This window comes from Coenobita brevimanus, chromosome 110 (genome assembly GCF_032717465.1).
Source record: "Coenobita brevimanus isolate Jiangsu-jjx chromosome 110, ASM3271746v2, whole genome shotgun sequence".
Taxonomy (NCBI): Eukaryota; Metazoa; Arthropoda; class Malacostraca; order Decapoda; family Coenobitidae; genus Coenobita; species Coenobita brevimanus.
In genome coordinates, this window is record NC_137063.1 from 34,422,632 (window position 1) to 34,449,198 (window position 26,567).

The 26,567-nt window shown below is 42.3% G+C and overlaps 1 protein-coding gene across 2 annotated transcripts in view; it reads left to right on the forward strand.

Annotated features, from left to right (window-relative positions):
- Positions 1 to 26,567, forward strand: part of LOC145417459 (organic cation transporter protein-like) — a 330,895-nt gene that overhangs the window by 185,113 nt on the left and 119,215 nt on the right. The gene's annotated exons all lie outside the window — the stretch shown is intronic.

Here is a 26,567-nt window from a genome sequence, read left to right on the forward strand (position 1 = left end):
CTTGTACCTCTTTTATTACCCCATCCATTACAGATTGAACAACCATGGAGACATGACACATCCCTGTTTCAACCCAACTTTCAAAGAGAAAAATTCACTTAGTTCACCATCCACACGCACTGCAGCCTTAGCACCATCATACATACTCTTCACAGCATTCAACAACTTCCCATCTACTCCATATATTCTTAACACTTTCCACAATCCTTGTCTATAATAATAATAATAATAATAATAATAATAAGGCACGACATATATTTAGTATTTATATATCCTGTGTGTGAGAAATAATCCAGGTTACTATGCAGCATGGTAAAACGTATCTAAATATCACCAAGCCGTTCAGTAGCCGTCAACCCGTTCACCACCTTGACGTCTTAGGCCAGTTCATTCCTGCTGCCTTTATATGTTTTCCTAGCAGTGGAGGGGATAATTCAATCTTGGTCTAACCCTTCCAAATCTCTCAATCACCCCTATGCAGAATAAAAATGTCTGGTTTAGTTGTTTCACCTTAACTTGGCCCAGATTTTCGCTCTGCTATTAATCCACGTACCTCCAGCCGTACATCCTTCTCACAGCACTTCTTTGTGACTAGCATCATTCTAGCGTTTCTCAATTCCGTCATGTTAGTATTCAGTATGTAGAGAAGGCAGCTTTAGGCCAAGTAAGATTGTAGTAGTAATTTTGAAATGAAAAACGCGCCTGGGTGGATGGGCATGTGTGTCAGTTCAGGGTCGTATTATAAGTGTCGTATTGTCGTCGGCTGTGGAGGCCTCGTAACACTCATACCTTAGCGATTCATTGTGCACTTAACGCCTTTACTGTTTTCTGATACGTTTTTGTGCATGTAGTTTTTATATTTTACTATTTCACACCGTTTCTCACGAAGTGGAATCTTAAGTTAGGTCATATCTGTACGTCCGTTGTCCGTTCGTCCGTTCCACGCCGTATCTCAGAAACAATTTGTTAGAATTTTCTCATAGTTTGTATGATTGCATGGCCATATAGGAGGTTGATGCCTGACATTTCGAAATTTTGAAAAAATCCAAGATGGCCGACTTATAGCCAATTTTCAATTTTTGAAACTTTAAATCCTTTATATCTCCTTTATTTTAACAAATTGGCTTACGGGTTGTAACGAAGTGGAATATAATCTCTCTGGGGATGACGTACTAGAGATTATGAGCCTGATATATACTAAACCCAACTGATAAGGCAGCGATAACTAGACGGCGTCCCTAACTGAAGAGCATACTGCCTTGAGCGGCATGAGAGATTTCGTAGTACACTTTTCTCGGCGATTTATTCAGCCCATGACACTCAGTACCCACTTGTATGGTTCTGATGCATATTTTGTTGATATTAACGCAATACAAATAGCATATTAGAGGATGCTGAGGTGTAGTATGCAAACTAAATCGCCAAGGAAGAGGTGTTGGGAAGTCTCCTACACCATACAGAATACGGGCCTCAGTTACAGTTGCGCTACAAGAGGACCTATATTATGTACTGGAGCTACAGAGGCTCGCATAGCATTTCCCCTCTTGTACCCGTCACTTCCCTCTGCTGGCTATTAGTTGCCGCCAGAGACAGGCCTGGTAGGTTTCTCTGTGCTATGATGCGCCAGGCATGAGTGACGGATGTGCCCTAAGAGTGAAGTAGACGCGGAGGAATTGTAGGCCTCATGTTGACGCTAATTATTGACACTAAATATACAGTTGAGTGAGACGGTTTATTTACAGTGATTGCAAACAGATACAAATCAAACACACGAGGTATTCAAGGGCGTCAGATAACGTGTCAACGACCTGCACTTTGATTGCACGACTCCTCTTGTTCCATGACTCAACCCGGCACGGCTTTTTCTCTTTTTTCTTGCCATCTCCTGACGAGTTTATTCATCGGAGGATAGACCTTTCCCACTGGAGGGGTTAGATCCAGTCTTGAGAAACTTCTTCAGTACCAGCGTCGTTTCTTAAGTTGAAGTAAATCGTCTGCTAACAGTAAAAGTGCACTAAAAACGATGTCATCCGGATGGCAGGGATCAAACCGTCGGTACCAAGGAATTATCCGTATGTGGTTTGGTGTGAAATGTTGCTGTAAATTCTCTCCAGACCAGAGTAATTTGGTTTAGTTTTAATTAACCGCAGTACAAATTGTGGGTTCTCGTTTTAAAGGAGAGCCATATATAACAATTAATGTCTATGGCTGGATGGCCTACGCGAAGTTTTGATACTTTTTACTGTGTTACATAAAAACTTTGATAATTTATACTCACGAAAGACACACAAAATTTAGATACTTACATTTTGATCATCTCTCCGACAGAAGACATACGAAATGTATCTTCTTTTTATATTGTTACATAAAGACTTGCATAATTAGTTTTCTCACAGAAGACAAATAAATGGTAGAAATGTGCTGTTTTTTTAGCAAGGTGATATGAGGATGAGTCTGCACACAGCTTGTATTCATCCTGTGGTGGCAGAATTCACCGATGAATGTAGATAGGAAAGTAATTGCACAAGGTGCCATATTGCGTTTATTTTTCCAATCGGTGACGTAATTTGTGTAGTATTGTTGTGTGACCATTTATTTCAGTTAAGGAGATACTTTTTTGAACAGGAGGGTGTGCTGGCTTTCAACCATAACCCTCGTGCCGTCAGTAATCAGTAATCCTAAGCCTTCTTCTGCTGTAAGCTGTATTTTATTTGACTGATGCTCAGTGTTTTGCCTACAGAGGATCACCTCCCACAGTCACCAAGTCACCAGTGTCCTTTTTTGATGAAATGTCACCAGAATGTAATAAATTCATATCCTGGATGAGTACGAGCACCCATTAGATATCTTCATAATATCCCCCAAAACATTTTCATTACCGTTATTCAATTAACAGACACAGATTTATATGAACAAACAGACTGAGACAGGGATCTATCATCATCATCTCAGTACACATTTGTTGGCAGAAGCAACTAAGTACGCATGTGTTCAGCTGTGGAACGTTATGTACATACATCTGTGTCTGCCTCTCTGCCCACCACGTCTGTGTTAAGTGATATGTGTCCAGGTATCTGGAAATACACGCCTTTTTTTTTTTTTTTTTTCCTGAGATGGACTTATAAGAACTTGTGTATCCTTCATATTGCATATATATATATAAAAGAAAAGAAAAAAGCAAAAATGGTGAAACTTGCGTATTGTTAGGCGCTCGCTGTTCGACTTCAAGATTGGTTACAAGAACCTCCAACCCTGTATGTTACAACCCTTCACCATTTACATTCCCCCCCCCCCCCCGCCACTCCGAGGGCCAGCACCAGTGGAGTACCTCAGTACCTTGCCGTGGTTTTCGTTCTGTTCCTGGTATCCTCAGATTATTTTCTTGGGCTTAGGAAGAGAAGTCTGGTTGTGAAGGGGTTCATGGAGACAGTTTCTAGCTTTGCCAGTGCAGATGGTCTCCCAAAGTTTTAAAAATTAGTATAGAGGTGACAAGAATAAGATAATGCCATGGGACTGAAGGGGTATGTTAAGTAGGCTACCGTACTACGCTATCACTCCACTCAGTACTCCCCAAAAGTAGACTACAAATCACTCAAACTCAGTATCAGTTATGTAAGACAACCACCTTCATGATAACAAGCACTTCATCCGATATCAGTCCCATGGTCAGTTGTAAGGAAGGGGTGTCTAGTGCTACAGCTAACCTCTCCAGTAATCGATTAGCCGCGAGAGCTGATGAGCTATTTTTCACTGATATGGCGTGTTGTCCAGTGGTTTGGGAAGATAAAGCCGTCTGCGCTCGCTGCGTGTGTGAGGATTGAGTTTGCGCTTTCTGTGCGTCGGGGCTAGAACTGTTTTTCTGTTCACCAAGATTGAGGAAGACTGCCAATACCCTGGCTGTACTCTCATCCCAAATTTAGGAAGATATCGATACTGTGATTGTTCATACGTTCCTAATTACAGTAGGAAGATACCGGAGTTCGACTTCCTGATTGCATCTTCGTCTCAAATATAGGAAGATAATTCAAAACCATGGCTGTTGTACCTAACCCCCAAACGTAAGAAAAATACCCTCCGACGTACGTCCCAGATCTAGGAAGGTACTCCATACCTTGATTACCTGCATCCCAGGTTTAGGAAAAGACTCGATTCCCCGGCCGTACCTGCGCCCGAAATCAAGCTCCATTTAAGGTGTCCCGAGCCGTTGAGTAGACCTTTCGAGTAACACTGGTAAAAATGGGTGCTGCTGCGATCAACGTGGACGAAGTGCTAACCTTCTTCGGGGACTTCAGCCGCTACAGCAAAATCGTGTTCGGCCTGGCCTGTATTGCGTCCTTTATGTGTGGCATGCCCGCCGTACAGGAGACATTCGTCTCCAACGTCGTTGATTACAGGTGGTTCTCTTTCTTTCGCTATATATTTACTTTTTTTTTTTTTCAGCTTTATATTTAGTGGTCTCCTTTCATTAGCTATATATTTACTGGTTTTCTTTCGCTATATATTTACTGGTTTTCTTTCGCTATATATTTACTGGTTTTCTTTCGCTATATATTTACCGGTTTTCTTTCTTTTGCTTTATATTTACTAATTTTCTTTCGTTCGTTATATGTATATCTTATACAGTATAGTACACAGGACGCCTTCGCAGCGCATAATGTTGAGGACAGCTTTTTCTTTTTTTAGTTTTCTGGTTGTATCTGTAGGGTAGGTAGTTCTTTCCACTGTTGGGTCTGTTTTTATTTCCTTGGTTTGATATGCCTTGTGTTATATACTTTGTTTCAGTGTTAGTTTTTTGTCGTTGCTTATTGGGTTTTGTTGCTCGTCTTTCCTTTTTTTTTTTTGTCTTTTTCTTATTTTTACTTGGGTTTTGTTTTTGTGAAGTCTGTTTTTGCCACACCAGTTTTGTGGGTACATTATTGCCACACGGGTTTGTTTTGTTCATGTATCTGTTTATTTATTTATTTTGTTCGTATGGTAAGTTAGTCACTGGTTTTACTTACCTACTTATTTACTTGGAGATTCTGAGGCAGTTTTGAGGCAGCCTTTCTTCTCTTCCTTCCCCCCTTCCCCCACTTTTTTTTTCCCCTCTTGCTGCCACCAGACGATTTTCTTAAGCTCTGAAGACACCATTTGCAGTGATGGTAATTCCTTCACGGCCTGATGTTTGTGCCTAAACCGAGTAAAACTGTCTGAAGGTGGCAGAGATAGAAGATAAAATGCCATCTGACTGAAGGGTTTAAGGAACTGACCATAACCGTACCCATGTCCCAATTTAAGTGCTAAAGTTAACCCTCTCATGGTCTGGATAACTCTACTGTGGTATTTTTTTTTTTTTTGCAGCCAAGCCAGACGATTATATTTACAGTAGCTGAGAGTGAATCATGGGAACCGAAGTGTCAGTACTGATACTGTAACCCCACTCATGGTCGAGACAGCTCTTGTATTCTATTTTTGCATGGTTTTCAGTCCATATTAGGTTCACTTTAGGCCAGAGTCTTTTCCTCGAAGGGAGAGTGATGGCCAGAATGGACCCATCCCCATGCTAGCAGAGGACGAATAAGTGGTGTCTGGAGGAAGATTGATGCTTATAAAAGTCTTAGTATTGTACTGACTGTGTTTGTATCAGAGTCGGTATTATTGTGTGCGAATATATGAAGGCAAATAACGGCACATGCCACCACCCTCTGTTTTACATGTCCGCCGAGGCGTGATTGTCATGCCAAGCTTCGGGGCTGAGTCACGCATTGAAAGATAAGTACGCTGACCAACCACACGCCTACCACAGCTCTTTGACTTCTTTTTTTTTCCTGCATATGCCATAATGTTTTATTCAGATTGAGTATAAGCGCCAGAGAGTGTTGATATATTAACCCTGTCATGGTCGGGAACGAAAAAGTCAATTCATTCAAGGCTGTATAACCCCCTCTCCATTTCGAAAAGTCTCTCATAAGCTGAATAAAATCGTCTGGAAATAAGAACGGAACAGAAAATACGTAATGAGAGTGGTGGGGCTTAGGTGTGCCGATTCATTGAGTGAACTCCCTGACTGGCAATGGACGACATGGGTGCAGGGCGGTTTTATTCAGCTGAGAGTAAGTCATAGGAGCCTGAGGGTCTTAATACTGTCACTGATAACCCTTTCACAGTCGGGACAACTCTCTTAGTTCATACCATCTAACGTCAGACTGTTTTATTCAGCTGCGTGTGAGTCGTAATAGCCTGAGTGTTAATGCCGAGACCCACTGATTCCTTAAAGATGATGGATGACGTAGACAGCACACCCCTCTTACCCCTGGGCCGACGCAGCTGCTTGGTCTTCGGTCTGTCCTGCGTTACCGTCTTCATCTTAGGCATGGGTGTTGCTCAGGACGTATTCGTGACGTACACCGTTCATTACAGGTGGTTCTGTTATTATTATTATTAGTGCATATTATTATTATTTGGGTTTTCGGGTGTTGGTTGCCTTGTGCAGTATACTGTATATTTATTTGTATACTGTATATTTATTTTTTCGGCCGCTACAGCATCAACTTCTAGCGCCTCTGCTGCATTCCCATTCTCTTTATTGTCATGGCAACCGTTCAGTAAACACTGGTGGCATACACTCTTTACTGCTGGTTTTGTCCCTATTATTATCATTATTTTTATTATTCTTATTAGTTTTGGGGTGTTGTTTGGCTTGCTTGGTACTTAATTTTCGGCTGCTACACCTTCATCGTTCTCGGCCTCTCCTGCAGTGCCTTTTTCTTCATCAATGCCCATCTTTCAGGACACATTCGTGATACATTGTGTGAAGACAGATTTTTTTTATATTACTGTTGTTGATTTAATTTTGGGTGTTTTTGTTTGTTTGTTTTTTGTCAATATCAGTCGGTTTTTGGTCTTGTGTGGTGACTGTTTTTCACCTAGATTTTTTCCTCATATATATATATATATATATATATATATATATATATATATATATATATATATATATATATATATATATATATATATATATTTTTTTTTTTTTTTTAGTGTTTGAGTTTTGGTTTGGGCGGTGACTTTTAATTGGGATATTTGCTTGGTCGTCGTCTACAAAAACAGTTCCCGAGAACATACTGTATATATATGGAGATAGATAGATGGATAGGTAGACAATATATTTATGTGCAGTAGGTCTCGATTTATGTGGTAGGATTTGGCTTCTGTGATACGCATTTTGTTGTGTTCCTGTTTGTTTTTTTATACATCCTTTTTAATCGATTCTTCTTGAAGGTGAGACTTGACCTGCAGTTGTCAAAAATTCCTGTATATCTTAAACCTGTCCTGTGATTAATATTCTTTGAAAGTGTTATCATGAGAGCCATATAGGGCTTTCTTGAATTTGAATATCCGTCTTCTTTGTTGACACGATGTACAAACAATACATCTCATTCAGTTTCTTTCTTGTCACTTATTATAACTGTGTTTGGCATGTGATTGGCTATTTGCGTGTGTATGGCCTGTGGAGGAGTGTCAGCTATTAATTGTGCCATGCTGCCAGCACACCGAAGCCCTCGTTGTGCCGTCAGTGTCCAAAGCGTTACTTATGTGTCAGATTTGCACCACTGTTTTATATTTACCCAGTTTGGCGGCAGCTTCTGTTTTTTGCAAAATATCATGGTCATTTAACAGAACTACGATAATCTAAGAGGAACCTTGTAGGTTGATTCCTCTTTGTTTTGTTTTAGCTGTTTTTATTCTGTAACTGAAAGGCACACACGTTACTTCTGCCTGCCGAAAACACTTATTAGTAGTAGGTGTTCGTTTGTGAATCATTTATATCTTATGCTCGTGTGTGTGTGTGTGTGTGTGTGTGTGTGTGTGTGTGTGTGTGTGTGTGTGTGTGTGTGTGTGTGTGTGTGTGTGTGTGTGTGTGTGTGTGTGTGTGTGTGTGTTGTGGTAAGATCACAAGTCTCCCTCACCTGTACACAAGTTCCTGGCATGGATGGGTTGGGGTCACTTCCCCGAGAATAATAAGTGGTGTCCCTCCGTCGTGCCAAATAAGGCGTCAGCGTGATGGGTATATATTTTATTGTCCGCCCATAGAGGAGTTACCCGCCAGCATCATCATCAACTTTATGATCATATATACATACATACATACATACATAAATGGGTGCAACATAAATCTCTATATTAGACATTCATACATACGGTACATAATTACATATGTACAGTACACATATACATGGATGCAACATTTCTCTTTATAAACATACATACATACATACATGCATGGCTGCAACATACTCGTATATAGAGGGGTGGCCTGCAGTCCCAGTGTACCCAGGTTCGTATCCTCCATTGGGCAGGGAACAGCTTTGAATTTCATAAAGCAGACTTTACTGATCTTCCAGAAGCCCCGCTATCATGTAAAAATACCCTCACTAATACCAATACACCAGTCCTGTATCAGACAGCCCTAGCATGTATTCATTATGGACGGTGGGTGTTAGCGCCGAAGTGGTGACATGTGGAGGTGTATGGTATGTAGAAGGACTACTGGACCTTGGGAGCAGGCCGTTAAACCTATACCCAGAGTCAGATACATAAAAAAAAATACACATATGCAGTACGTACAATCGTTTCATTGCTACGTACATTAATACACGCACACATATATACGTCCTTACATACATATACATAGACGCATACATAGCCTTGGCCCCTAGTGACGTCAGAGGAAACTATCAATCAAGGCTGTGGGTAGGGAATAAAAATAGGATAGACAGTGTACCTTACTGTGTCGTGGCCTGGATAAGGTGGGGAGAGAGAGAGAGAGATTTTGTGTGTGTGTGTGTGTGTGTGTGTGTGTGTGTGTGTGTGTGTGTAAAGGTCATCCAGGTATCCCCTTACATACAGCTTAAGGTACATATATTTTTCAGTCGTATAGATTAATGTAGTTTCCTGGCCATTTACCTTCCGTTTATCCCCCAGACTAAAACGAAAATACGAGATAATGTACGAGTGTGATAAACTTACATATTCGCCTCGCATCTCTCCAGCGAAAGTAGGCAGGCAGTATATCGCGGCTGCAGCACAACATTACCCTCCCAGTGCCACGGTATTGTGCTAAACTTCACCTGGCCTGGGTGTAGTGTAATTCAACCACAGCTACGCTCACCTAACATTTGTCTTGACCCCGAAAACACGATATTCTTACCATCTTCTAAATGTTTTCTTGGGTTTTTGGATAGAAATCGGGTTATGAGGGGGTTGCTTTTTTTCTTTTTTTTTCTCTTTAGGTTTTCGTGGATAAAAAGGTATCTCAGAGGGAGAGAGAGAGAGAGAGAGAGAGAGAGAGAGTGTTGACGTGGGTGAGTTTCTTGGTGTAGTTGGTTAATAATGGAGGTGACGGTGTTGCTCCACTAACCTTGACTGTTCAGTGTTTCCTGTCTCACTGATCTCAACACCTGTCACACCACCATTATTTCCTCTCTCTGACCTCGTAACCTCTATTCTTAATGCTGTTCTCTACCACCAACCTCACAACTCTATCCTACAGCACTAACCTCATAACTCTATCCTTCACCACTAACCTCATAACTCTATCCTTCACCACCAACCTCATAACTCTGTCCTTCACCACTAACCTCTTCCCTGCTCATCACTAGTAACCTTGATCATCTTCACTTTCCATTACTCTTACCCTCATATCTATATCCTTTCACCACTAACTTCAACACTTCTAACGCCACTCTTAATGCTGTTTGAATCACTAACCTCTTTACTATCCATATCACTTACCTTTTTATTATCCCTGTCACTAACCTCCCTACTGTCCCTATCACTAACCTCTTTACTATCCCCATCACTAACCTCCCTACTGTCTTTATCACAAACCTCTTTACTCTCCCTCATGACCAGCTTCATAGCCTTCCCCACCACTAACCTCCAACACACACACCTTTATTTTCAGCATTATACTTACCAATAACCTCCAGACTCTAACCTTCAGGATTTCCGTCACTTCCTTGCACCTCCTCAATATTCTTCTCATTACTGTTTTGTCTGTAACCTCTAACCCTCTCCTTCACCACTAACCTCTAACCCTCTCCTTCACCACTAACCTCTAACCCTCTCCTTCACCACTAACCTCTAACCCTCTCCTTCACCACTAACCTCTAACCTTCTCCTTCACCACTAACCTCTAACCTTCTCCTTCACCACTAACCTCTAACCCTCTCCTTCCCCACTTACCACCAGATTTTTTTTTTTTTTACCACCAACCTGCTACACTAACGTCTGTTACTTCCATCACTAACGTCCACTCCTCTTAATGCCATTTTAGGTGTGGATCATCACTTGGAGCAGGCCGGGCAGTCACTCACTCCCTAAGGATTTTCGCGGGCAAGGTGCATCATTCTAGCCAAACCCCGTGTGATCTATCAACTAATTTACGTAACACTTCTCTGCTTGTTGTCATTCTATTCATTTTGATTTTAACAATTATCCAGTTAGAAGGCCGAGTTGCAACGATATATTAACATTAAAATATGACGCTGGTCTCGAAGAAGTGCTCTGTAAAGGCTGTAGAGCTGTGATGCTGTATTTCCTCTACTTCTGAGGTGCGTTATATAAACTACAAAAGGATGAAACTCTATGCCACGTTGTAGTAAAAAGAATATAACTTCTCCCTTTATCATCCTCACAAGCCTTCAACACTTATCAACATTCTTCTCAACTTAAGCTATAAACTTCCAGGTCGTCCACTGCTTTCCTCGGCACCATTTTGTCACTGACCTCTTTGCTATCCTTGGCCATTACTACTGTTGACCACCAACTACCAAGTGTTTTACCACTAACCTCTACTTCCAACATCCCTTTGTTCCGTCAGTACCTTCCATCACTTCACTACTCTGTACTGATATGTTTTATGACTGACATGTAGCGCTGTCCTTCACCTTTAACTTCAGGGTCTTAACCCCCCTCTCTCTCTCTCTCTCTCTCTCTCTCTGGGTGGATAGATAGATATGCAGTACACACACACACACACACACACACACACACACACACACACACACACACACACACACACACACACACACACACACACACACGTACCCTCTAGTTAGGACATCTTTTTACGTATTTCACTCCCACCACCACCACCACCACCACCACCACCACCATCCTTACCTGCACCAACCTTCACCTCTTACCTGTTGTGTAATAATTTCCCCATCCTCTGCTCTGGTATTATCGCCACTTACTTCTTCAGATTGTCCCCTTTACTGTTTGTTCAAGCCTGACATGTTATCTGTCGTGTATTTAGGTCTGTCTGACTGTATAATGTCTGTTGTCTGTTTTTATTTATTCATCTGTATCTATTGTATATGTATAAATACCTAGTTGCCTTTGAAATCATTATTAATGTATATGTATGGCCTATAAATATTATGTATCTCTGTTTATCATGTTGTTTATATACTTCTGTCTTCGTCGTATATGTCTGCCAATTGCCATCTTCATCCATCTAACATTTATCTATCCAACGGTATAGTTATGTCTGTATAGCAAAATCAATTTATATCAATCCCACTCAATCTCAGAGTTCAGCCAAGGCCTTACGTGTACCATACCATTAACCACCACTTCAGGCTTCCCTCCCCCATGCACTCTTCCACTCCATCTCTTCACCTCTTGTCCTCCTCGTTCTCGGTCTTCTCCTCACCTTGCCATCACCACTGCTTCCCACCACGCCAGGCCGCCCTCCCCCATGCACTCCGCCAGTATGTCGTGTGATATCGTTCTTGGTCTGCTCATTCTTCTCTGACCAAGGTCAAAGCAGGCAAGAGTGTTGGTGCCTTTATGAACGATATGAACGATACAACACACACACACACACACACACACACACACACACACACACACACACACACACACACACACACACACACAAACCTGATCCAGCCCATCTAATCATTAACCCCTTCATCCCATGGGCGCCATTCTTTTCTATCCACGCTTCTTTCAGACCATTTTATTTAGCGTACTGAGAGATTTTTTTTTTTCGAACTTGAGTGCTTAGACCCAACCTACATTACCCCGTCCCCTTCAACTCCCGGAAAATGAAAAAATCTGCTAAGAGGCAGAGGAAAACGAAAAAGTACATAATCGTGTGCAGCTGTAATGTATAAAAGTGGCTTAATAGACATCGCAACACCTCCTCTTTAGCGATTTATTATATGCATTGCACCTTCATACTCTCTTGCATGCTATCTTTACCTTTTAAATATCGACATGGTTTGCGTTAATTAATATCAGAGGATAATGAGGTGTAATATGTAGACTAAATCGCTAGGGATGAGACGTTACGAAATCTCTCCAAACTACCCAATCCACTCCACCTCCACCAGACCTCACCCCTTCCACGAAACTATTATCATTCCCACCAGACCACCTTGCAACACTCATTACTTCCACCACCTCTCTCTCTCTCTCTCTCTCTCTTGTAGGAATCATTGTCACCTCACTCACTTCCTCTTAAGGCCATTCTCAGTAGCGCCAGGATGTGTTTTCTGGTGCAACGAGAGAGAGAGAGAGAGAGAGAGAGAGAGAGAGAGAGAGAGAGAGAGAGAGAGAGAGAGAGAGAGAAAGGGGGGGAGAGGAAGTAATGAGTGTTGCAAGTGTTGCAAGGTGGTTTGGTGGGAAATTTAATAGTTTCGTGGAAGGAGTGAGGTCTGGTGGAGGTGGAGTGGATTGGGTACTTTGGAGAGATTTCGTTAACATCATCTCTCCAGCGATTTAGTCTACATATTACATGTCATTTTCCTCATGTTAATTAACGCAAACCGAGTCGATATTTAAAAGAGAAAGATAGCTTGCAAGAAAGTATGAAGGTGCAATGTATATAATAAATCGCTAAAGGGGAGGTGTTGCGATGTCTATTAGGCCACATTTATACATAACAGCCCTCCACACGGTTATGTACTTTTTCATTTTCATTTTCATCTCCCTCTTTCCTGATTTTATTCATTTTCCGGGAGTTGAAGGGAACAGGGAAGAGGATGGGTCTAAGCTCTCAAGTTAGAAAAAAAAAAATCTCTCAGTACGCTAAATAAAATGGTCTAAAAGGAACGTGAAAATAATGGCGTCCATGGGATGAAGGGGTTAATGGTTAGATAGGCTGGATCAGGTTTTGTGTGTGTGTGTGTGTGTGTGTGTGTGAGAGAGAGAGAGAGAGAGAGAGAGAGAGAGGAAGGTCATTTTTTTTTTCATATTTTAGTCTGTTTGTAGCACCACGCACTTCCATTTGACACCCCCACCTTTACCAGTCAACCTTTTTTCCCACCACACTGCTACACAACACACTCCTGAACTGAACCAAACCATCGGACTGAAGTAAAAAGAAGAAAAAATAAGAAAAGAAAGAAAGAAAAGCAAAAGAGATTGTAAGGAAAAAAGAAATACGACAAACACGTATGACTGGAGAGACTTTGAGGAACTGCCTGGAGGTTGAATGAAGCCAAGTCAGTGATTTTAGGTCTGGATCATGTTATACTGTCCTGGAGAGTGTCACTTTGGAAATACTTTTGCCGTGATGTCTGCAGTTTGGGGGATGTCAGTTCTAGTATTTGGGGATATGAAGGGAGTGCAGGTGTGTGTGTGTGTGTGTGTGTGTGTGTGTAATTGTCTTGTTCGCGCAGGTTATGGTAAATTCTGAATCTACCTTCTCTTGAAATTTGCTTTGTCACGCCTCTCTCTCTCTCTCTCTCTCTCTCTTTCTCTTTCCTTCCGGCAACGTAGCAAGCCTGACACTTGGTTGCTTCAGTGTCAGGTACAGTGAAGTATAAGGCAGGTTGTTTTCCCACCCTCTGTCAACTGGTGCTGTTCCTGGCTTTCCTCTTTCCTGTACCTCTTCCTCACTTTTTCTTCCAGGTCGTGGACGGCTTCCCGGTTTTATTCTAACTTACCGAAAACGAATTTGTTCAGCTTTGCAGAGACACTTCAGGTTGAGCAGCTTGAAAAAAAGAGAAAAAAGTAAGCGGTCCCTTCACAAGAAATACAGACTCCAGCCCAGTGGCGTTTGTACCCTCTTGATTATACACTACATACAGCATCTGCCTCCACACCTCTCCTCTTTCCCTTCCTTAACACACGAGAGAGAAAAAGAATATGCTGTACCCACACGTTGTTCACATACTTGAACCTTCCACCTGGACCCAAGTAGAATAAATTATGCTCTGTGTGTGTGTGTGTGTGTGTGTGTGTGTGTGTGTGTGTGTGTGTGTGATAGACATTTTACCTTACATTTCTGCCTAGAAAGTTTCAATCGTGTATTTCTAGCCCACATACTTTTGGTGCACATGAGACGTAGAACCATACCCTTTACAAGAAGCATTCTTCTCACACACGCAAAAAATCCTCAGGCGGTAGACGAAATGAAACCCTGCGGCGTCCATGCCTGGAGGTTAATATGCCCAGTGGGACCCGCTAACTTAACCCAATCAGTCCAGTGGCGTATTTTTCATTTTATTCCTTCAACCTTCAGACGATTTTGTTTTTCGTAAGATAAACTTTTCGAACAAGAGGGGTTAGATATAGCCTACAGGTTCTTAAATTGAAATCTTGAGATAGAAAAGTTAAAGTAAGAACATACGTCGAGGAATTAAAGGATATAATATACTTTATTATGATAATGTTCAGAAGACTACTTAAGATCAACCACAGTAACAGTGATGAACTAAATGTATTTTCCAGTGATGGACACACCACAACCACTAATTATAAATAATAAGGACACACACCAGTCCATGAAGCAACTACGCTACATGAGATGAAGTAAATATATTCAGCGCCATGCCAAGCCAGCTCAGGACTCCACAAGGCATCAGTACGCAATCCCCGCCAGCCATTTAATGCCACAAGGTCACCGTTGCCTCTGGGAAGTATTGGAATATACCCAACCCCTTCAGGCAATACCAACCCTGCCTCACCCCCTCCCTCATCCTTCCTTCCTACTGTTACCCTCTTCTCTGCCATCCTCTCCCTATCTCGCTCCCTTTCTTCCTTCATCCTTCTTCTCCGTCGTCTCTCTTTCCCTCGTAGTACCTTTACCGTCCCGTCATCCGCCACAGCCTCATTCTCCCTTCCCCTCACGCCTCCACCTTCCATAATGATACCCTCCCTCACCCGCCCGTCACCCCCTCCCTCCTTAGTCCTCCATATCCCCCTCACCTTCCCTCCCTCCGTCCATCCCTCACCCTTCCTCCTTCGCCTCCAGGCCATTCCTTCCACCTCCTCACCCTCACTCTCTCCTTCCCTTTTCACCGGCACACTTTTGAATGCCCGTCACACTTAGCCCAATGTACTTACTCCACACACACACACACACACACACACACACACACACACACACACACACACACCGCTCGCTGGTGCAGTGGTAACGCTCTCGCTTGCCAACTGGTGGACGGGAGTTCGCGCCTCGCTCAGGTTGCGAAAAGTTTCACTGACGAAGTGGGTGGTTACTGTCCCCCTTGAGCAAGGGGACAGGTGTGTGGGTGTGTGAAGGTCACAGCCTTGCCCTTAGATCGGACTATACGAGCTCTCAGCTCCCCTCCGGGAGGGTAAAAGCTGACGATCATGACTATCAAGTGATCCTGACCGACCCGGTGAATTACACACACACACACACACACACACACACACACCGCTCGCTGGTGCAGTGGTAACGTTCTCGCTTGCCAACTGGTGGACGGGAGTTCGCGCCTCGCTCAGGTTGCGAAAAGTTTCACTGATGAAGTGGGTGGTTACTGTCCCCCTCGAGCAAGGGGACGGGTGTGTGTGTGTGAAGGTCACAGCCTTGCCCTTAGATCGGACTATATGAGCTCTCAGCTCCCTTCCGGGAGGGTAAAAAGCTGACGATCACGACCATCAAGTGATCCTGACCGACCCGGTGAATTACACTCTCTCTCTCTCTCTCTCTCTCTCTCCCATAGTAGCAATAGTAGTAGCAGGAGAGAGAGAGAGAGTTTTTTAGCACATTCCTTCCAATTTTTGCCGCATCACGCACTTCCTTTTGGCACACCCAAATCCCAGTACACAACACACTCCTGTACCACACCACCACACAACACACTCCTGTACCACACCACCACACAACACACTCCTATAACTCACCACACAACACACTCTTGTAACACACACCACCACACAACACACTCCTATAACACACCACCACACAACACACTCCTATAACACACCACCACACAACACACTCCTATAACACACCACCACACAACACACTCCTATAACACACCACCACACAACACACTCCTATAACACACCACCACACAACACACTCCTATAACACACACCACTACACAACACATTCCTATAACACACACCACTACACAACACACTCTTGTAACACACACCACCACACAACACACTCCTATAACTCACCACACAACACACTCCTATAACTCACCACACAACACACTCCTATAACACACCAAAACCACACAACACACTCCTATAACTCACCACACAACACACTCCTATAACTCACCACACAACACACTCCTATAACACACCACACAACACACTCCTATAACACACCACACAACACACTCCTATAACACACCACACAACACACTCCTATAACACACCACACAACACACTCCTATAACACACCAAAACCACACAACACACTCCTATAACACACCACACAACACACTCCTATAACACACCACACAACACACTCCTATAACACACCACACAACACACTCCTATAACACACCACACAACACACTCCTATAACACACCACACAACACACTCCTATAACACACCACACAACACACTCCTATAACACACCACACAACACACTCCTATAACACACCACACAACACACTCCTATAACACACCACACAACACACTCCTATAACACACCACACAACACACTCCTATAACACACCACACAACACACTCCTATAACACACCACACAACACACTCCTATAACACACCACACAACACACTCCTATAACACACCACACAACACACTCCTATAACACACCAAAACCACACAACACACTCCTATAACTCACCACACAACACACTCCTATAACTCACCACACAACACACTCCTATAACTCACCACACAACACACTCCTATAACTCACCACACAACACACTCCTATAACTCACCACACAACACACTCCTATAACTCACCACACAACACACGCCTATAACTCACCACACAACACACGCCTATAACACACCAAAACCACACAACACACTCCTATAACTCACCACACAACACACTCCTATAACACACACCACCACACAACACACTCCTATAACACACACCACCACACAACACACTCCTGTAACACACCACCACACAACACACTCCTGTAACACACCACCACACAACACACTCCTATAACACACACCACCACACAACACACTCCTATAACACACACCACCACACAACACACTCCTGTAACACACCACCACACAACACACTCCTGTAACACACCACCACACAACACACTCCTATAACACACACCACCACACAACACACTCCTGTAACATACACCACCACACAACACACTCCTGTAACATACACCACCACACAACACACTCCTGTAACACACCACCACACAACACACTCCTGTAACACACCACCACACAACACACTCCTATAACACACCACCACACAACACACTTGTATAACACACCACCACACAACACACTTGTATAACACACCACCACACAACACACTCCTATAACACACACCACCACACAACACACTCCTGTAACACACACCACCACACAACACACTCCTATAACACACACCACCACACAACACACTCTTGTCACATACACCACCACACAAAACACTCCTATAACACACACCACCACACAACACACTCCTATAACACACACCACCACACAACACACTCCTGTAACACACACCACCACACAACACACTCCTGTAACACACACCACCACACAACACACTCCTATAACACACACCACCACACAACACACTCCTGTAACACACACCACCACACAACACACTCCTATAACACACACCACCACACAACACACTCCTATAGCACACTACCACCATACAACACACTCCTATAGCACACACCACCACACAACACACTTCTATAACACACACCACACAACACACTCCTATAACACACCACCACACAACACACACCACCACACACACTCCTGTACCACACACCACCACACAACACACTCCTATAACACACACAACCACACAACACACTCCTGTAACACACCACCACACAACACACTCCTATAACACACACCACCACACAACACACTCTTGTAACACCACCACACAGCACACTCCTATAACACACACCACCACACAACACACTCTTGTAACACACCACCACACAGCACACTCCTATAACACACACCACCACACAACATGTCTCCCCGATGCTGGAATAATCTGTCTTGAGGCAGGATGAGTAATTTCAAAGGTGATATGTTGGTAGTGACGTGGATACAATACTTCTACACGTTATCGTCTTTAAAATTATTGCAGCCACTCGATGGCTTCATTTCGAGAGATCACTGACACTGTGATGCATGGGAACAGAACTCCATTAACCCCTTAGCACACTCTCCATCTCCCATTAACTGAATAACACCATTGTAGTGTAGGGGGAATTAATTATATCATGGTGGTGAATTGATTGACACACTGCGCAATACAACACTCTCTTGCCCTGCACAGTCCGCCACGCCACACCTGATAATGCCTGTATGACGTCCTCACCATACTGCACATTCCTACTGACCGCGACTCTTCCTCCTCGTCCTCCTTCAGACTTGATTCAATATTTCACTGGGCAATTACCTGTTTTTTTTTTTTTTTTTTTTTTTTTTTGGTGGTGGTGGTGGGGGGACGTTTTAAAGTGCTTGATAGGATTAAAAATCAGGCCACACAAAGCACACAAATCTAGGAAACCAATATTACTGCTTGTTCATTAATCATCGTGGCATATTTGACAGAAGTAAGTCAGGTGCTGTAGCGGTGTGGAGACCATTTTGCATTTCATTGGGACTGTTGGCAGGCTTTATTTGTCGTTTGTTTTTTGCTGCCGCCGGACGATGTTATTCGTTCTTGGAGAGGTCACTGGTGTTGAAGAGGTTCATGAAGGCAATACGGTACCTAACCCCTCCAGTTCAAAAATAGACACATTGAGTTAATCAAGTCATCTGCCAATCAAATCATCTGCAGAGCAAAAGTAAGCAATATAGACGTCGTCAGGCTTAGAGTTAATCCATGCACTATGAAGACATGTTTTATTTTACTCTTGCCACCTCCAAACGATCGTTAGACTGAGGAGATTCTTCGAACTGAACGTGTTAGAAATTTCCTTCATTCGCCTTTTTTTTTTTTTTTTTGGGGGGGGGTTCTTTTAAAAATCAATGAAATCGTCTGGAGAGGGCAGGAATGAAATATAGATGTCTTGGAAAAGAAAGAATTAAGGTGTAATACACAAAATAAGCGGCTCAGGAAGAAATGTTTGGAAATCTCTGCCAGTGAAAACACAGTACATCCATCGAGGTACGCATTCTCGTTGGTTTACACACAGGTGCCTATGACTCACTCTTGGCTGAATAAAATCGTCTGGCTGGAACAGAGTAGAACAATAAACAGAACTGCATACTAATCTTTTCCGTACCATGAGAAGTTTAATGAGGCTTCCTAACACTTCATCATCTCTTTTCAGTGTGATACGCTAACATTATCTTGTATACGGTGTCATTATGTATGCAGTTGATGTCCACAAGAAAACCAGTCCAGCTTCACCAGCCTCTTGAGGGATTATTAAATAATTACCAGGCCAAACAAATCGCTGCATCTCTATTTGCACACGTTCTGAACACGGTGGGGATCCTGTGTGTATTGTACTGTGCGCGTGGGCTTTTGTCAACGAAAACCATGCAGGTTTAATACGCTTAGCTGAAGGTCTGTCAGATTTATCACGTCACCTTCGAAAGATAACGCTTTCACGTTTGATGCTTCGAGTTTGGCTGGGTACGAGGTGGAAAATATTCATTAGGGCTGAGTTATGCATGTCAGTTTGAGAAGAAACTGTAAGTATGTGCCTAGTTTGCCTGTGCGTGTGGGCGTCAATGATTAATATACCAGAGAAGAATAACAACGTCTAATATGCACAGTAAATAGGAAGAAATCCTAAAAATACCCCTCTGGTTTCAAGAATACGGCCTCATTCTACTGACTACACTCGTCAGCCCTTCATTACACATTCAGCCCTATCATTGCACTCTCACTTTCATCCTCTCACATGCACATCATTTCTCACATAGGCCTAGTGAGTCTTTTCGTAAGTATATAATACACACACACACACACACACACACATATATATATATATATATATATATATATGAAAAGGACGGACAAATATGCCATTTCCAGTGGAGTGCAGTATGGTAGGAATGGTTTGTTGTTGTCATCGTTGATTAAGTCGCATCCAGTTGAGTCTCAATTGGTAGGTGTAACTGGTTGTTGTATTTGAGAGGAATAGTTTGTTGTTGTTATGGCCGATTGACTAGCATCCAGTCGAGTCCAAATTGGTAGGTATAATTGGTTTTTGTTGTAGTCGGTCTTAATCTGCTACAGAGCCGGAGGGATCCCGTGAGCACCCTCTGCCCATCGACGGCCATGGGATGCTCTTGTATCAGTAGCAGAATCAAGTATTTCTCTTGTAAGATTTTTTTTTTCTCCTTTCAGGTGTTTGAAGGGGTTATGGGGACGATGATACGTTTTTTTAATGTCTTACGTAATTCTGTTTTGATAAATCCTTGACTGAGGAATTTTTTTTGTGATCTGTTGGATTCTTATAGTAAAGTTTTCCAAACTCAGTACTTGCCTTTGCAACCCGTAGCAATTGAGACGTGTATACACCATACACTGGAACTCTAGGTATGTTTCCCGACAAATTTGGGTATGATACAATTCCAAAATTATAATAATATCTTTTATCATAGTTTTATTGATATAACTTTGTTTTCTATTTTGATATTAATTTCCAAAAAGCTTACTTGGCAGTGGTCGGTGTTTTCTTCTAATATACTATAGCACTAGCCGTGTGTGTGTGTGTGTGTGTGTGTGTGTGTGTGTGTGTTTTGGGCAGCCGAAACTGCACATTCAAATTGCACCAAAACTGGCACAAAAATCGCAAAAAATTCGCTGATGTGAAAAAACTTGGTCTCATTACGATTGAAAAACTGTAACTATATTTAATGAGCGATCACATTTTGACCAAAAAACGCCACTCCCGGTGGCCGGCGTAGGATCTCCATAGAATTTTTTGCCCATAGGTACAACTAAAATACAGTATATAATAGCAGTAGCCGTGTGTCTGTGTGTGTATTTCGGACTTGCGTTTGGACAACTTGGGTTCCATTCCCGAAGCTGCAAATAACACGGTCAGTTGGTTAGCTACAAAAAATCAAAGTGACAACATTACACTAGAACAGCACATAAATGCGAGACCCTTCCGCAGGAGCAAGTGCGAGGGGCCTGAAGGGCCCACGAGCACTTGTTATTTAATACTAATGCTTCTAGATATATTTCTTTTGTCCTTGCATTCATTTCTCCATCATTGTTTAAGGATATTAGATCATCAATGAATCGTCTAGTTTTGTTAAATTTCTTCACTACTGAATATTGAACTTTTGACATTCGTTCCATCCACTTAAATTCATAACTATATAAGTGGATTTGCCCTGAATGGGGCTGGGTCTGTTCCCATGGGTATTCCTATGCACTGTTTGAAAATCATATTTCCACAAGTAAAAAGCAGTTTTCTACCAGGTAATTTGTCATATCTTTTATCTGATCCTTTGAGAACGTCAAGTTTTGCCATCTCTTTTATTTACCCATTATCCTTCGTGTTCACCTACTGCGATCAAATTCTTATTCAGTCCTTTAAAAGCAACTTGCACTGTCCCTTCCAACTTCTTTTTTATATCGTTGTGTTCGATCTTCGTGTATATCGTTGACCAATCATATGTTGCTACGTTTCTTGCATTTCTGTTGTGGTTAATGGAAGCAATATCCTTTCTGCACATTTTTGAGTTATCACACATGCAATTTAGTTTATAACAATATCTTTTGTGCTGCTTGTAAATCAGTTTATAAATGTGTGATAGTTTCTTTGCCAGTGATTTTGTTGCACATACTCCGGAGAAAATTATAAATCTGAATATTACAGGGTCTTTATGCATTTTTACTATACTACACTATGTATGTATGGTAATTTTTTCTTATCATCTACCTTGATTCCGTGACTAGAAGAGTATGATGACTGCATTTCAACTATAGTATTCTCATTACTACTAACTGTTGTATATGTTTCGGAGACTTGATCTACAGGTATCATGCCCAATTCTTGTAAAAATGTTTTTATGTAGTATACTTTGCAGATGATTGCTATATTATTATGTGCTTTGTCTACTGGGACCAAAACATACGACTTGTGCAAGTCTTCAAGATCCTTCAATGCTTCCTTATCTTTGAGTACTGGTTCTGGCATTCTCCTTCTAGAATAGTACTTCTTGAGTTTGCAGATTTTTTCATCAACTTTTTGCATGACTTTTACTTTCGATTCCATCATAAAACACTCATTAAATTCTTCTAGTTTACACCATTCTGCAGCACATTTTTTGACTGCGATGTTAACATTTTCTTTCACTTGTTTCCAGTTGATTCCTCTAGCCTCCCGATAATTCAGTCCTTTTTTCATTAGTTTTCGTAGTCTAATATTTTGTATTATGTCTAGGTTACCTGTTATTACATGCTGATGATGAATATCAAATGAACTCTGAATCGTAACACTTACGCTCATGATTTTGCGCTAGCCATTTTTTAACATGTAATTCTTCAATAGTCTTTTTGTAGTTTAATAATCTTCCTCTTATAGTTGGACCATAATGATGTACGATCACTGAGGCTTCTTTATTTTTTAATCCAGTGGGAATGCTCTCTTTGATATATGAAGAGTTGAAAAGTTTATTCATTTCCAATTTTTCAATGCCTTTGTTGCAAAACTGAATTTTACACTTTATTCTTGTGAGTTTCTTTTGCGTGTCTTCATTATGTTTTCTTTTCATGAGTTTGTAGTTCCCAAGATCTTCTATTGTCTCTAATATTCTTGAAAATTTAGAGCTTCCATCCTCATTGTTTAATCTTGTGTTCTGCACTAGCATGAATAATTCACCCAGTTCTTTCTTTCTCAATTGTGGTATTGTTTTTGACACACACACACACACACACACACACACACACACACACACACACACACACACACACACACACACACACACACACACACACACACACACACACACACACACACACACACACACACACACACACACACACACACACACACACACACGTTACCTCTCTATTCAGTCCACCTCCCCCCACCGACAGACAAAAATAATCTTCCGCTCCTGACCCACATAATTTTCCCCCCAAGGCAAATTCCTTTGCCACTAACAATGTTCTCAACCCACCTTGCTCTCCCCCCTCCACAACTCCCTCCCCCCCACCCTACAACCCTCTTCCCCTCCCCCCACAACCCCCTTCCCCTCCCCCCACAACCCCCTCCCCAACCTACACACCCCTCCCCCCTTCACAATCCCCTCCCCCACCCCACAACCCTCTCCTCCACTCCACAACCCCCTCCCCCACCCCATAACTCCCTTCCGCAACCCTCTTCCCCTCCCCCCACAACCCTCCTCCCCTCTCCTCACAACCCTTTTTTTTTTTTTTTCGCAATCTTCCCGCCTTACATACACACAAATCTTATGCCACCACCCACCTCTTCCACCTACCTTATTCCTTCCCTCAAACGATTCCCACTTCATAACAAATGTTCCTCTCCCCTTCTCCTACCCCACAGCACCTCGCTCGCCTGTTTTTACAACTCACACCCCAGCCCAGTTCATACCCCCCACACAACCACCCTACATCATCCACCAACCCCACCCCACACACCCACAAAGCTGATGCCCTCCCCCCTTTACCCTCCATTCCGGTGACGTTGGTATTATTTTTTTTCGTGACAGTCTCCATACAACTTTAGTCATGTGTTTAGCTGTGTTATGGAAGGAGCTGATTAAGGCTGTCTGACCACTCCAACAAGCTGTATAGGAACGCAAAAATAAACCATAAACCACCTCATCGTGGTGAAGGGGTTAACAATCTCCCTTCCTCCTCCTCTCCCTTCTCCCCCTCTCCCTTCTGCCCCTCTTCCCCCTTCCCTGCCCCGCTATATCCCCTTTTCTCCTACTGATTCTTTCCTCCCCTCACGTCGACTGTCACTCATTACCGCAACAAGCAACACCAGATAACGCCTTACCTAACATTGTACATCATTCCACTCGCACCCACAACCACGTTTAGGCTAATGGCAGCAATAGTACCAGGAGTGACAAACAGCACATCATCATACAGTTGACAGTAATATATATATATATATATATATATATATATATATATATATATATATATATATATATATATATATCCACAATATGCATGAAACACAAAGATACAAACACAAAGCTACACTGTACAGATAGTATTGAGTAATGCATACCAGTCCTCCTGAGACCTTAGGCGATGTTTCGTTTGTTACCAAAACTCGCACCCATCCTGGCATATCCTTTTTTTTTTTTTTTTTTTTTTTTCTTTAGGCAGTGTACTCTACAGGTATATCCAGAGGATACCGGATTTTTTTTTTTTTTTAATCTTACCATGTAAGACACTATCAGGAACGTAAGTGGGTTTCCTACTCTTAAACTTTCTGGACACTTGGCTCCGACGGGGGCAGCATGCGTATAGCAGTTACAGTTTCTGTAGGCTGTACCTTTCAAGTACCAAAACAAGTGACAACAGTAATGTACAAGTGAACGTTAACGTTCCGTTTGCAGAAAAAAACATTAAGGTAGTGCTACAAAACCTACCCAACTCACGAGAACACAGCCTCAAGACTCTCTACTCGTAGGCCTGGCACAGACACTGACGTTCAACATGACGAAGAACATCTCAGATTTACAGACAATACATAAGATACTAGCATAACTACACCCACCTTGCATGGGCACCCACCTTGACAGTGGGCACCCACCTTGACAATCGCACACAACACTAGTCAGACAGGACAGAAAAACAGCTGTATTGTCAAAACTGGGAGGGCGAAAGAGTAAAATTTCCTACGGTCCTTCAAGATGGAATAAGACCTAAGTATGGTTTGCCTGCCAGCCACGTTACAGAGCGCTTTCAACAGCGAGGAGTAGACCAAATACACCATACAGGGTACTCTTACCATGGGATTAAAAGATGAGGAAAGGGGGGGATGCGTGTCCTTTTTGCGATCGCAGTTATAATAGCACTAACCTAAGGAACACCGTATCAACACTAGATAACCTAAACAGCAACCATATAACAAGCATCAGCGTCAGTGACCGTAAAGGTACATGGGTAGAACAGTTTGTCACATCAGCACACAACAGCCACGCAACGAACATGTCGGAACAGGGATAACCATAGTCACACACAGGGCTTTAAAAATTGCCCCAGCAAGTTAAAGCAACAGCATTTCTCCACCAGTACATAGAAAGAAATACAAATAACTGATTAAGCTTTTTGCACATCATCCCAAACACAGCTTTCATAACACAGCTGACGACACAATAGAACAAACAGTGTAATCCTGTACCACACTGTATATAACACTTCGTCATATCAGTCAGAGAGAATGTATGTGATGTGAAAAAAGAAATTGTGAAGGAAAATCATGAAAGGGTGATGATGAATGATAGTATGATATTGATTAAAATGATGGAGAGAGTGAAGAAGAGGAAGAGAGATGTGAACAATCCACGGATGTTGTATCACAGTGTTGATGATGATGCTCTTTTTCTTCTCCAGTGTGTGTGTGTGTGGCGAGGTAAAAACAAGTGTCTGGAAGGAAGGTAAAAAGGAAAAGTCTCTCCCAAGCTGAATAAATCAAGTGGTAACAGAAGCAAAACGAAAAAATGCGTCGCGGGAGTGAAGGGTTTACGGGCAAGTGTGAAACATAGGATAAGGTGTGAAAAGAGTGACAGCAGTGGAAGTCTGCTCCTTCACTCTGAAGTCTTATTTAATCGCACATTACAGGAAAACACAGTAATTATATTCAGCTGATATCGGTACAGTTCATTAAGGCTACATCACACACGGCCATTACGAAAAGTTTTCTCTGAGCTCTGTTGATGTCACCTGGTTCAAGTGGTCAAAAGTATGTGTGTGTGGGTCGCATAGAGTGAATAAGATGAGAAACTGATTGGTGAAGTATGTGGAGTATGGAAGATCGTTGATTAAAGGGTAGAAAGTGATGAATGTGCATGTATTATATAACACACTATGATAAGTGAGAACATTTAAGTGAATGAAGAAAAGTCCATATTATATGGACTTCGGGTGTGAGGAGGGTATCCAGAAGATAAAGCAGGTA